The 13,201-nt window shown below is 43.7% G+C and overlaps 1 protein-coding gene across 2 annotated transcripts in view; it reads right to left on the bottom strand.

The window, feature by feature from the left end:
* The window catches only part of PAOX (polyamine oxidase), a 35,308-nt gene that overhangs the window by 21,263 nt on the left and 844 nt on the right, over window positions 1–13,201 (bottom strand). Inside the window, exon 1 of one of the 2 annotated variants that reach the window (XM_084634092.1) lies at window positions 4,431–4,556. The exons of the other annotated variant lie outside the window; for it this stretch is intronic. The gene's annotated coding sequence lies outside the window, so the exon portion shown is untranslated. Of the gene's footprint in view, window positions 1–4,430; window positions 4,557–13,201 lie in introns of those variants that run through there. 2 annotated transcript variants of the gene reach the window in all.

Below are 13,201 nucleotides of genomic sequence, written 5' to 3'. Positions count from 1 at the left end.
GAAGGAATGTGCATTTGCCCCAGAATACGTGCAGGGTATATTGTAGAAGGGGCAAAAGAAATGCAAACATACCATGCTACTTAATTAAAATGCTATTAGGGCTCCAAAGGGAGCCACAATAGGTTGGGTTTTCTTTTTCAGATTGCTGTGTGTTTTGGAAGCAGAAGTTAAAAGTAATCAAAACTCTGGTGAAAGTTGATTGTGTCCCTTTTAAGATAGAGTCTCTGAGCTGCTGATGGCTTTAAATCCAAAAGCAGGAAGTTTCTGTGAAAATGCAAATTACCTAAATGATAAAGGAAGGAAAGAACTAGCAGCACAAAGGAGCTGCAGATAAAGGACATACCTGGTCAGCAAACAAATTGTCTAAATAAAAGGCATGGGATAACAAGATAATTTTAATAAATTTAATGATAATAAGTATCCCTATAACAACGTATAGTGTGTATGATTTTTGGAAAAATCCTTTAAGGTCGTATGGTAATGATGCGTCTCAGTTATTACCTGTAAATAAAACTTAAAGCTTAACACAGCAGGAAAAACATTATAAACTTGGTCTGCTGTATAAGAAGGAAAACTCAGGGATTTAATGACTAAACAGTGGGATAATTTCCCCATAACCCTTAAAAGATAAAAGCCTTTGAAACCTGGCCTGCCTATAGAACAAAAACAGGAAAATATGGGGGCAATTTCTCTGTTTTGCCTGCAATCAGCAAGGGTATTTGTAAAAGAAATATTTTAAGCAATAATCTGCCACCCCAAAAGGGGTAGAAACATGTTCTTTTTGTCTTTCAGAAAATCAGGAAAAGCTGCCAGCTGAAAAGCAACCCAATACCATGAATCTACTGTCACAACAGAAATTGTGTTCTGTGTTCTATGTTTTGTCTTGTGTTTTGTGTTGTTGCTAGCACTGTTGTGTGTTTAAAAAAAAAAGTACTGAAGACCTGCAGGAACTTAAAAATAAATTAAGCTTTCTGTCCCAGCTACAGGACAGCCTGATACAAAAACAAGTACATGCCAATGTAGACTTGGTCCAAATTGGTCTGGGTAACCTAAAAGGCCGATGGAATCTTTAGTAATGGCTTAATACTACCACGTGGCTTATCCATAAGAAAAAAAATATATTAGAAATAGGATACTACACAGCCATAGCTATGGGATGCACTGAAATGCAGATACTTGCACTAGCTACTTTGGAACACAAAATGTTCTGGGTCATATTGGGAAATATTAAGGGTTTGATGCATTTGTTAAAAAAGAAAGAGATCATTGTTTGACACTTATCAATATGAATGGATGCAATATGTTTCCAGCATTGTAAACCAGACTTGTTAATGGGAGAAATTGTTGTCAAAATTGCACACCAACAGTCCCTGGAGGCAAAGGTATTGAAGGTTAACCCACTCCCCATATTACACATGGGATCCTTTTGGCTACCCTGGACCTTGAGCCAGTGGGCTGGGGAGGGAGGGAAGCTATTGGACACTAGAGGTTGTACCGAATGGACTCCTCAAAAGTGGGTGTGCCTCACCTTGCCTGTTGCCCCAGAACCTTGTAGTAAAGATACATCACTAGGATCATGTATGTGGCATGAATTGGAATCACAAACTCAAATTGCCTCACAGTACTTTCTCTTGAATAGGCTACATAGAAAGTGACACTGACGATTATAAATCTTAGTGTCAAAAGGGGGATTATGTTGGATCATATTAAAGAAGTTCTGTATTAAAATCACAAATGAGTTTGATTCCCCAGAGTTTAAATTCCAGGGTATTACTAATTAAGAGGTCTCTTGGTTTTTGGTACTGTTTCTCTCCCTCTATGTGCGAAACTTGCAAGCTGCTAATTGTGTTAGTACATTCTAAGACAGAGTCTGTTCCCAAAGCAATTCACAGAGAGAGAGACTCAAAGCAATACTCTAACAACAGAAACAGCACCCAGAGACTCCCCGCCCTTTTGTTGTATTAACAATTGTGATTAAAATAGCGATAGAGGATGTATGTAGATGGATGCTTGGTGTGGATAATAACTGAATGATCAGGGAGGTGCCAGCCTAAGAATCCAGTGTCCATCGGCTGAAGAAGGCGTCAAGTGGAAATAACCAGAGGACTCCCCCCCCACATCCCCGGAGGGCAGACTGGAATCCACCCAACAGCCTCAAGAATGGGAGAACCAAAGAACAAGATAACATCTTGGAGCCGTCAGGAATGTGCTATCTGCTGATTGATTCAGCAACAGCATGATGAAGCAATTCCCACAAACTGGCATAGGAAGAAATTCCTATAAAAATAGACTCTAAAAAGTGAGAACTTTGGGGTCTGATTCTGCAAACCAACTTCCAGGAGCATCAGATGAGCATCTGACAAGGCCCTGCTCCCTCCTCATGTCCAGGCCACCTGGCCAGTGGCTTGGCATGAGCAACTCTAAGGCTGGTAACTATGATAACAACCTTGCAGAACGTGTGTGTGTGGGTGTGTATGTGTGTGTGTGTGTGTTTGTATGAATGAATGTGTGAATAAATATGAGATTGAATGGAATGTTATAGCCATAACTAACTGCTTACTATGATTCTTTCTGTATTCACAATAAATGTGGTATTTTGCCTTTTTCCCTTTAATAAGATCCTGCTGGTTTTTATTTTATTGGTACAACAGGGACCTGTCCTCCCTTGGCAGTTGGATCCTTCCTGCGGCTCTGCCTGTTCATGACACAATGGAACAATCATGACTTCTGCATTTGTTCCCTCCAGAGCAAAGATCTCTCCCATGAAGCCACTAAACCCCTCCTGGGACTTGGCGGCAGGTGAAGACGTCATGTGTAATCCGTCTGCCTAGCTCAGCTCCTCGTGGGAACCTAGCGGTGACGGGCAAGGCCTGTTTCTGTGCGGGGAGTGGTCCAGCGGCCTGGACTCTCCACTGGCTGCAGCAGGAGTACGGCGGGGGAGAGCCATGGCCTGGTGCCCAGCGCGTCTGACTGCACCTGGCCAGCGCTGCTGCTGTCCCTGGGGATTGCTCGCCTGTGCAGCTGTGGCCTCCGCCTGAGGCCCAGCCCTGTGGGGGATAGCAGGGATGGGGGCAGCCAAGGCCCCCCTAGGTTGGACCCTTGCACGTCTCCAGCCAGCATGTGCTCCCTGCACCAGCAGCCTCATCTGGTGGGCAAGGCCCGGGGGGAGCCCAACTGTCAGCACAGGGGCCATGCATGTCTGAGGGGAGCCAGCCTCCTCCACCTGCATGACACCAGCCCCTCCTCTTAGACTCTCGGGATCACTCTATAGCTGACTCCGTGCCTCCCTTCTGCTCCCTGATCCTGGGCCCGCTGCAAGGCGAAACTAGCCCAGCATAACTGAGAGCAGCCTCACCCTCAAGGCTGCTCTCAGTTATGCCGTTCTGTGACCTTGTCCTGCCCTGCCACCTGCTGCCCCACCCATCACAGGCCCCCTTGCTGAGCCCTGTGCTCCCTGGCACCCCTGTGACAGGGCAGTCCAGAGCTGCCTTGTCAGGGCAGCCCAGCAGCGCAAAGCAGCCAGGGCCCAGGACTGAGCTGCTCTTCCACTAAGGGCCCATCCTTCAGAGGGAGAGGGCAAGTGTCTGTTCTTCCCAAAGGGCCCTGGCATTGCTAAGGTGGTCCACCCAGACCCCTGCCCGGGAGCATGCAGACCCTCCCCTTCCAACCCCATCACCTGCCCCAGGAACCCAGAAAACCTTAGTTTTAGGCATTAGTTGGATTATGGTAAGCCTTTTGGTACATGGGGTTGGCTTCTTACGCTTTCATAACATGTGGGAATGGTTTCAAACTGCAGCGCCATCTTTCCCATAGTAAGCAATGCCGGTTGGGTTTCACATTTAAAAGGAGGGGCTGTGGTTTTCAAGTGGATGTGCAGCACACACCTCCCCCTACCCCAACATGTGGCTATTCTCTGGGATGATCCCTTCATCCCTCCCCCTGCCACGTGGCTATTCTCCGGGATGATCCCTTTTAGCCAAGCACAAACAACCCAGCATGAACGGGGTCCTTTTACTGTTCCCTTACAAAAATTCCCTTATTTCAACCAGGTGACCATGAATGATATCACTCTCTTGAGGGTAACACAGAAAGATACAGACCGAATGTTGCTTGAATGTGACCAAAATCCAGGACCATTCGCTGACATGCTTTGTGCTGCAATGATTCCAGACTACTTGCTACTGGCTTGGCGTGGTAAAGGATGAAATAAGGCAACCCTCACCAGAAACCTTCTGCAAAGACTTTCATAGTACCTCCAGGAGATCTTCATGGAGATGTCCCTGGAGGATTCCCGCTCCATTCCCAGACATGTTAACAGACATTTCCAGTAGCTGTACTGGCCACGAATGCATCCCAATTCTTCAGGGCAAATCAAACATTAAACACTATTGCTTTAAAACCCTGTACTGTAGTTACAAATGTGCACTCACCAGAGCTGCCTTCTCTGGCTTCAGGGTCGGTGATCCCGCCTTGGGAGGGTATTGGCTCCAGGGTGATGAAAACGTCCTGGCTGCTGAGGAGAATGGATTCACTGATTGCCTGCTACGCATACTCCTCCTCCTCCTCCTCCTCCTCCTCATCCACAAAATCCTCCTCCCAGTTGCGTGAGACTCCCCGCTTGCAGGTGTCCATGGACAGTGGTGGGGTAGTGGCAGGGTCCTCCCCCCAGAATGCCATGCAGCTGATCATAGAAGCAGCATGTATGGGGCTCTGACTCAGAGTGACCATTTGCCTCCTTTATCTTTTGGTAGGCTTGCCTGAGCTCCTTGACTTTCATGCGGCACTGCTGTGTGTCCCTGTTGTAGCCTCTCTCCACCATGCCCTGTGTGATTTTGGCATATATATTAGCATTTCTTCTTTTTGATCAGAGTTCGGCCTGCACAGATTCTTCTCCCCATACAGCAATCAGATCCAGTGTCTCCCTTTCGGACCATGCTGGAGCTCGTTTGCGATTCTGCAATTCAGCATGGTCATCTGTGCTGCTGAGCTCGCCACGCTGACCAAACAGGAAACAAAATTCAAAATTTCTCCGGGGCTTTTCCTGTGTACCTGGCTAGTGCATCAGAATTGAAAGTGCTGTCCAGAGCGGTCACATTGGAGCAATCTGGGATAGCTCCCGGAGGCCAATACCATTGAATTGTGTCTGCACTATCCCAAATTCGACCCAGCAAGGTCAATTTTAGTGCTACTCTCCTTGCCATGGAGGAGTACAGAAGTCAATTTTAAGAGCCCTTTAGGTCGATGGAACGGGGTTGGTCGTGTAGATGCATTCATTTTAAAATCGACCTAACGCGGCTACATTCGACCTAACCACATAGTGTAGACCAGTGCTATGAGTAAAGGGTAGTAGAACTGTACTTAGCCTGTGCTGATTGAGGGCACCAAGAGAGAGGGTGGGGACAGGTGTTTTGCTTAATGGTCTGCCTGAGTGACAAGTATTATTTGTCCTGCCCCTCTCCACTGTTTAAAGACAGAGCTGATTAGGCTCCATAGATAGTCTTTTGTTTTGTTAAGTGACCACTACAGCTGAAATCACTGATAATTAGGTCTTCCTGCTTAGACGTGCTGAGGGACAGTGTTTCTGTGGAAGAGACAGCCGAATCTGCATGAGCAGTGAGGTTTCCGCACTGAGAGCTCAGCTGAAATCACTGAGAGCTGGGTGGAACCTCAAGAGACCAACTTGCAGAGGTTACACTGGCAGGTGGCAGCAGAAGGTGATGGTGCAGGGCCATGGGCAACAGAGTGATGGAGTGAACAGTGGCACAACAAACAACAGTGGCCAGAGTGAACAGTGAGTAGCTGGAGGAACGACCACGGTGCCTTCTTGCGCCCCACCTGGGAGGTGAACTCATGTGAAAGCACCTCTGAACTCTGAGTCTCCATTGACCAAAGACAACACCAGTGAGTGTTAATGAGTCTGTTAAGAATGCTGGAGACACAACACAGTTCAAATTCAAATCTCTGGGACAATACTTGAAATGGTGACATCTGAGCTGAGGAAGGTGTCATTTTGCAAGATAAGTAAGTGATTTAAGGGGGAAAAAAGTTAACTCTGCAGAGGCTGGAGGGAATTAAACAGTTGAATGTTCTAAAAATGTTAGAGGCAAAGAAACAATCTGATTTAAATCAGTTGACTATGAACAATTTAATCAAATTTCTTAAAGAACATAAGGGTTTTCTACTGGAATTTAACTGAGCCCAAATGTATAAAAGGGAATGTAATCTATGTACAGCTGTGTAAAATAATTAAAGCCGTGCAGTGAATGTTAAAAAAAATTAAGAACCTAAACAAACACTCCTGGTTTGTAAAACCCTATTTTGTAGTTTAACATGAATTGGTTTTGTTTTGTTTTTAAATAATGCCACTAAAAATCCATTTGAATCTTTCATTCAAAGTGGCAAAACTGACAGACACTTTTTGCCAGACACAAATAATTAGCGTTTGGCTTTGGTATTTAGCATTTAACCCTTAAGGTACCACAATGCTTTATACATTGGCCAGACTGGACAGTCTCTACGTAAAAGAATAAATGGACACAAATCGGATGTCAAGAATTATAACATTCAAAAACCAGTAGGAGAACACTTCAATCTCTTTGGTCTCTCGATTACAGACCTAAAAGTGGCAATTCTTCAACAAAAAAACCTTCAAAAACAGACTCCAAGGAGAGACTGCTGAATTGGAATTAATTTGCAAATTGGACACCATTACATTAGGCTTGAATAAAGACTGGGAGTTGATGTGTCATTACACAAAGTAAAACTATTTCCCCATCTTTATTCCCCTCTCCCCCCTTACTGTTCCTCACACGTTTCAGAGTAGCAGCCGTGTTAGTCTGTATTCGCAAAAAGAAAAGGAGTACTTGTGGCACCTTAGAGACTAACCAGTTTATTTGAGCATAAGCTCACTTCATTGGATGCATAAAAGTGGAAAATGCAGTAAGGATGTTTTTATACACACAGACCATGAAAAAATGGATGTTTATCACTTCAAAAGGTTTTCTCTCCCCTACCCCACTCTCCTGCTGGTAATAGCTTATCTAATAAGATAAGGGTGTGCCTTATCTTCAATGAAGTCACACAAATGAGGGTCATTCTTGTCAGTTGCCAGCTTGTGCAGATCGAGGAGTGACTGGTTCACATTCTTTTCCAGGTTTCAGAGTAACATCCGTGTTAGTCTGTATTCGCAAAAAGAACAGGAGGACTTGTGGCACCTTAGAGACTAACCAATTTATTTGAGCATAAGCTTTCGTGAGCTACAGCGAAAGCTTATGCTCAAATAAATTGGTTAGTCTCTAAGGTGCCACAAGTACTCCTATTCTTTTCCAGGTGCAAGGCACACCCTTATCTTATTATATAAGCTATTACCAGCAGGAGAGTGGGGTGGGGGGACAGAAAACCTGGATTTGTGCTGGTTTCAGAGTAACAGCCGTGTTAGTCTGTATTCTGGATTTGTGTTGGAAATGGCCCACCTTGATTATCACTACAAAAGGTCCCCCCCCCCCCTCGCTCTCCTGCTGGTAATAGCTCACCTTACCTGATCACTCTCCTTACAGTGTGTATGGTAACGCCCATTGTTTCATGTTCTGTGTGTATATAAATCTCCCCACTGTATTTTCCACTGAATGCTTTATGAAGTTTTTAATATGTTTTTAAATAAGGACCAAAGTCATGATTGTAATAAGGGACAGCCAAGAGCTGCAGTAAAAATTAAAAAAAAAAAAAGGGAAAAAGATAGTGAGTGCCCTCTGGAGCAACAGCAGGGGTAAGGTGCACAAAGAATCAAGATTAGAAACACTGAGCCTTAAGGTGGCTCTAAGTAATCAGACTGTCATTGTCACTTTAATAAAAATACATAAACTCTGAGCACCAAAAAAAGGCATATAGTGATAATGCTTCTCAGCTATTACGTGTAAATAAACTTAAAGCTTAGCACAGCAGAAAAACTATTACAAACCTGGTCTGCTGTATAAAAAGGTTTCAGAGTAACAGCTGTGTTAGTCTGTATTCGCAAAAAGAAAGGGAGTACTTGTGGCACCTTAGAGACTAACCAATTTATTTGAGCATGAGCTTTCGTGAGCTACAGCTCACTTCATCGGATGCATACCGTGGAAACTGCAGCAGACTTTATATATACACAGAGAATATGAAACAATACCTCCTCCCACCCCACTGTCCTGCTGGTAATAGCTTATCTAAAGTGATCATCAGGTGGGCCATTTCCAGCACAAATCCAGGTTTTCTCACCCTCCACCCCCCAACACAAATTCACTCTCCTGCTGGTGATAGCCCATCCAAAGTGACAACTCTTTACACAATAGAGACTAACCAATTTATTAGAGTATAAGCTTTCGTGAGCTACAGCTCACTTCCTCAGATGCATATCGTGGAAACTGCAGCAGGCTTTATATATACACAGAGAATATGAAACAATACCTACTCCCACCCCACTGTCCTGCTGGTAATAGCTTATCTAAAGTAATCATCAGGTGGGCCATTTCCAGCACAAATCCAGGTTTTCTCACCCTCCACCCCCCACACACAAATTCACTCTCCTGCTGGTGATAGCCCATCCAAAGTGACAACTCTTTACACAATGTGCATGACAATCAAGTTGGGCTATTTCCTGCACAAATCCAGGTTTTCTCACATCCCCCCCCACCCCCATACACACACAAATTCACTCTCCTGCTGGTAATAGCTCATCCAAACTGACCACTCTTCAAGTTTAAATCCAACTACAATACCCACCTGCAGAAGTAAAAAAACAGATTGATAGAGCCAGAAGAGTTCCCAGAAGTTACCTACTACAGGACAGGCCTAACAAAGAAAATAACAGAACGCCGCTAGCCGTCACCTTCAGCCCCCAACTAAAACCCCTCCAACGCATTATTAAGGATCTACAACCTATCCTAAAGGATGACCCAACACTCTCACAAATCTTGGGAGACAGGCCAGTCCTTGCCTACAGACAGCCCCGCAACCTGAAGCAAATACTCACCAACAACCACATACCACACAACAGAACCACTAACCCAGGAACTTATCCTTGCAACAAAGCCCGTTGCCAATTGTGCCCACATATCTATTCAGGGGACACCATCACAGGGCCTAATAACATCAGCCACACTATCAGAGGCTCGTTCACCTGCACATCCACCAATGTGATATATGCCATCATGTGCCAGCAATGCCCCTCTGCCATATACATTGGTCAAACTGGACAGTCTCTACGTAAAAGAATAAATGGACACAAATCAGATGTCAAGAATTATAACATTCATAAACCAGTCGGAGAACACTTCAATCTCTCTGGTCACGCAATCACAGACATGAAGGTCGCTATCTTAAAACAAAAAAGCTTCAAATCCAGACTCCAGCGAGAAACTGCTGAATTGGAATTCATTTGCAAATTGGATACTATTAATTTAGGCTTAAATAGAGACTGGGAGTGGCTAAGTCATTATGCAAGGTAGCCTGTTTCCTCTTGTTTTTTCCTACCCTCCCTCCCAGATGTTCTGGTTTAACTTGGATTTAAACTTGAAGAGTGGTCAGTTTGGATGAGCTATTACCAGCAGGAGAGTGAATTTGTGTGTGTATGGGGGTGGGAGGGATGTGAGAAAACCTGGATTTGTGCAGGAAATAGCCCAACTTGATTGTCATGCACATTGTGTAAAGAGTTGTCACTTTGGATGGGCTATCACCAGCAGGAGAGTGAATTTGTGTGGGGGGGTGGAGGGTGAGAAAACCTGGATTTGTGCTGGAAATGGCCCACCTGATGATCACTTTAGATAAGCTATTACCAGCAGGACAGTGGGGTGGGAGGAGGTATTGTTTCATATTCTCTGTGTATATATAAAGCCTGCTGCAGTTTCCACGATATGCATCTGAGGAAGTGAGCTGTAGCTCACGAAAGCTTATACTCTAATAAATTGGTTAGTCTCTAAGGTGCCACAAGTCCTCCTTTTCTTTTTGCGAATACAGACTAACACGGCTGTTACTCTGAAACCTGTCTTTACACAATGTGCATGATAATAAAGTTGGGCCATTTCCTGCACAAATCCAGGTTCTCTCACCCCCTCACCCCCCTCCCAAAAACCACACACACAAACTCACTATCCTGCTGGTAATAGCTCATCCAAATGAAGTGAGCTGTAGCTCACGAAAGCTCATGCTCAAATAAATTGGTTAGTCTCCAAGGTGCCACAAGTCCTCCTTTTCTTTTTGTATAAAAAGGAAAACTGAGGTATATCACTTCATAACTGCACAGTGGAATAATTCACCCTAACCCCTTAAAAGGTAGAAGCCATTGAAACATGGTCTACCGATAGAACAAAACCACAGGAAAGTATGGGGGTAATTCCTCTGTTTTGCCTGCAATCAGCAAGGAAATTTAAAAAAAAAAAAAAAAAAAAAGTATTTTAAGCTATAATCCCCCTACCACAAGGAGGTAGAAAAATGTTTTTCTTGTCTTTCAGAACTTCAGAAAAAAATGGTACCATCTGAGGAGCAACTCAGAATACTATGGATCTACTGTCGCGACAAAAATTTTGTTTGTCTTGTTGCCAGCATTGTTGTGTATTGTTTGTGTGTTTATATATTAAAAAGCATATAGCGTTAGGGAAAAAATGAACATGAATTTTAAGCACAAAATAAAATTAACAAGGGAAAAAACAGTATGTAAAAACTTTGGTTACTAAAATAAATAAATCTGTAATTGGCAAATCTTAATCTACTTCAAGCCTCCAAGCCCAGCTAAGTGTACCCAGGTCTAGTAATCAGGAGAGAGGCCAGACAAGTAGATCAGCGAAAAGGCACTGCTAGAAATGCCAGCCCCCACAGATGTACTCTCCTTACAAGTCTTGTTGGGTGGATTCAATTTCCTGTGGCCACAAATTTACAAGTATGCTAAGATTATGCTTCCTTTATGAAAACTGTTAAAGAAAAAGACTCAGTGGGAATGGGGGCCAACACAGGATTCTACCTTAAGTACTTTAAAGCAAAAAGCAGTCACAGCTCCAGCTTAACAAATGGCCTTGACTCATCGGGAAAGTGTAATCTGTCTGGCTGCTTATGACCTCAGTACTAGCAGCTACTCTACTGCAAAATAATGAAGGAAGAAAACACGTATCAGTAGCCTATGAATCAAGGAAACTGCAAGGCACAGAATTAAATTTTAATCCCTGTGAACACGAATGCCTAGCAGCTGTCTGGGCAGTACAATCCTTTGAACCACTCACAGGCACAGCACCCATTACTATTCAAAGGACACACACTCCCCTTAAATACATTTTATCAGGCAAAATGATGGAAGGTAAGGTTTCTAATACCCAGTGGACCCTCATTCTAGTTAACAGAGAGGTCACTACTGAAACCGTGTCCAAACCAGTTATGCGGACGCATGTTTTAATTGAAAAAGGAAATAAACATGAGTGCCCAGAAATCACTCTGAAACAGGGGATTGCTTTAGTGTAAGCACCACCTCTTGAGGAATTGGATACTGTAGGCCAGGAAAAACAATTGGTTTACTAATGGGAGTTCAATGGTAACTGAAGGGACGAGATGGATTAAAATGCTGCTATTAACCTAGAAAAGGAGGTTATTCAGGGACATTTGGCCTGCGGATCAACTCAGCATGCTGAACTTCACACTATATACCAAGTTTTAAAACAGTATGAAGGCTCCCCCCGGACCTGTGTATATCTATGCTGATAGTGATTTTCTGTGAAAGGAATACAGAATTGGATGTATGACTGGCAAAGAAATGGGTGGAAAGCAGCTGCTGAAAAGGATACAGAACTGGTCTGCAGGTTTGGGGACCCCCAAGGTTATAGATGTAGACAATGGGGTTGCATTTGTGGGGGAAATCTTTACCAGAATAATGCATGCTCTGGGAATTAAACAAAAGTTTCATATCCCATACTGACCCCAACCGTCAGGACAGGTGAAAAAAAAAATCGTACCATTAAAGAGACATTGAGAAAAGTGGTAGACCACACCGGTTAAAAACTGGCCTGATAAGCTGCCCTTGATCCTGGCTGCCTTCTGCAGCGGTGACAGGCTGGAAAGAAAAATACAGTCATAACAAATTTTGTTTTGGCAGTCAGTGTGGTTAATAATTGATCCTGAATGCCTAACTAGAGATTCTGAGGAATAACCTACTGTGAAACAGCATAACTACTTCCAGTGGCTCAAACAATTGCAAGAAAACAAAACTACCTTACAATACAGGAAGAAAAGGAGTATTTGTGGCACCTTAGAGACTTACGAGTTTTTTCATGAAGTTGATAGATTTCCACTCCATACGGGTAAACCAAGCCATTGAGGAAAAGAATACAAACTGTATAAGCAAAAAGCCACTGACTCTGAGCTATGGAAAGTTGGTGACCAGGTAATGTATTTAAAGCGAGGGGAAAAGGCTCATGCCCTGGATTTTAAGTGGAGAGGTCTTTATTCCATCATTGACTGTCTTAGCTCACTAGTGTACCGTATTAAAAAAAAACAAACCAACAGCAAACTCAGATGGGTTCATGTGTCACAGATAAAATTGTTTTCTTAATCTGTTTAATTATTACAGGTATTAAACATGAACTAGGAGTATATACCTGCCAATAATCATGTTGCACCCCGGTAAAGATTCCTCGTACACGACCTGATCCTAAGGGAGTCCTGCCAGGAACCTGCTACGGGCAAGATGTTGCTTTGGGGGATATTTATACACTTTTTGGGGTTCAGGGACAACACATGCACGGGGGAGCTACAATAGTTTAACCGAAAAAGCAATGCGTAACAATACCTCGTATGGGCCCTTCACACAAACTACAATACAAGCCTGGGTTAATATAACCAATGAGGATTGTAACTGCATGATTAAGGTAACAACCCCTATGGAGCCAAATGTGGATTTTAATCCTTTTTGTGAACCTGGTTCACACACCATTCACACCAGGACCATTAGAGGTGCTCACGATTAAAGTATGGGTGAACAGAACGATTTTAGTGGGCAACATAACAGTGTTACAGTTAAATGGTCCTCCAATCATGGAAAGACCCTACCCACATTTACTTAAAAAACAACCACCCATTAAGGCACACGTGGCACCCATAATAACAACGCTACACATCACAGTTAATTGGACAAAGAATAATCTAACCACCACGCGGCCTGAATGTGCACCATTGGGCTCATTGGCCGGGCTCA

Source organism: Lepidochelys olivacea (assembly GCF_965140295.1).
Source record: "Lepidochelys olivacea isolate rLepOli2 genome assembly, chromosome: 7".
Classification (NCBI taxonomy): Eukaryota; Metazoa; Chordata; order Testudines; family Cheloniidae; genus Lepidochelys; species Lepidochelys olivacea.
This window is presented reverse-complemented; position numbering and strand designations above follow the sequence as displayed.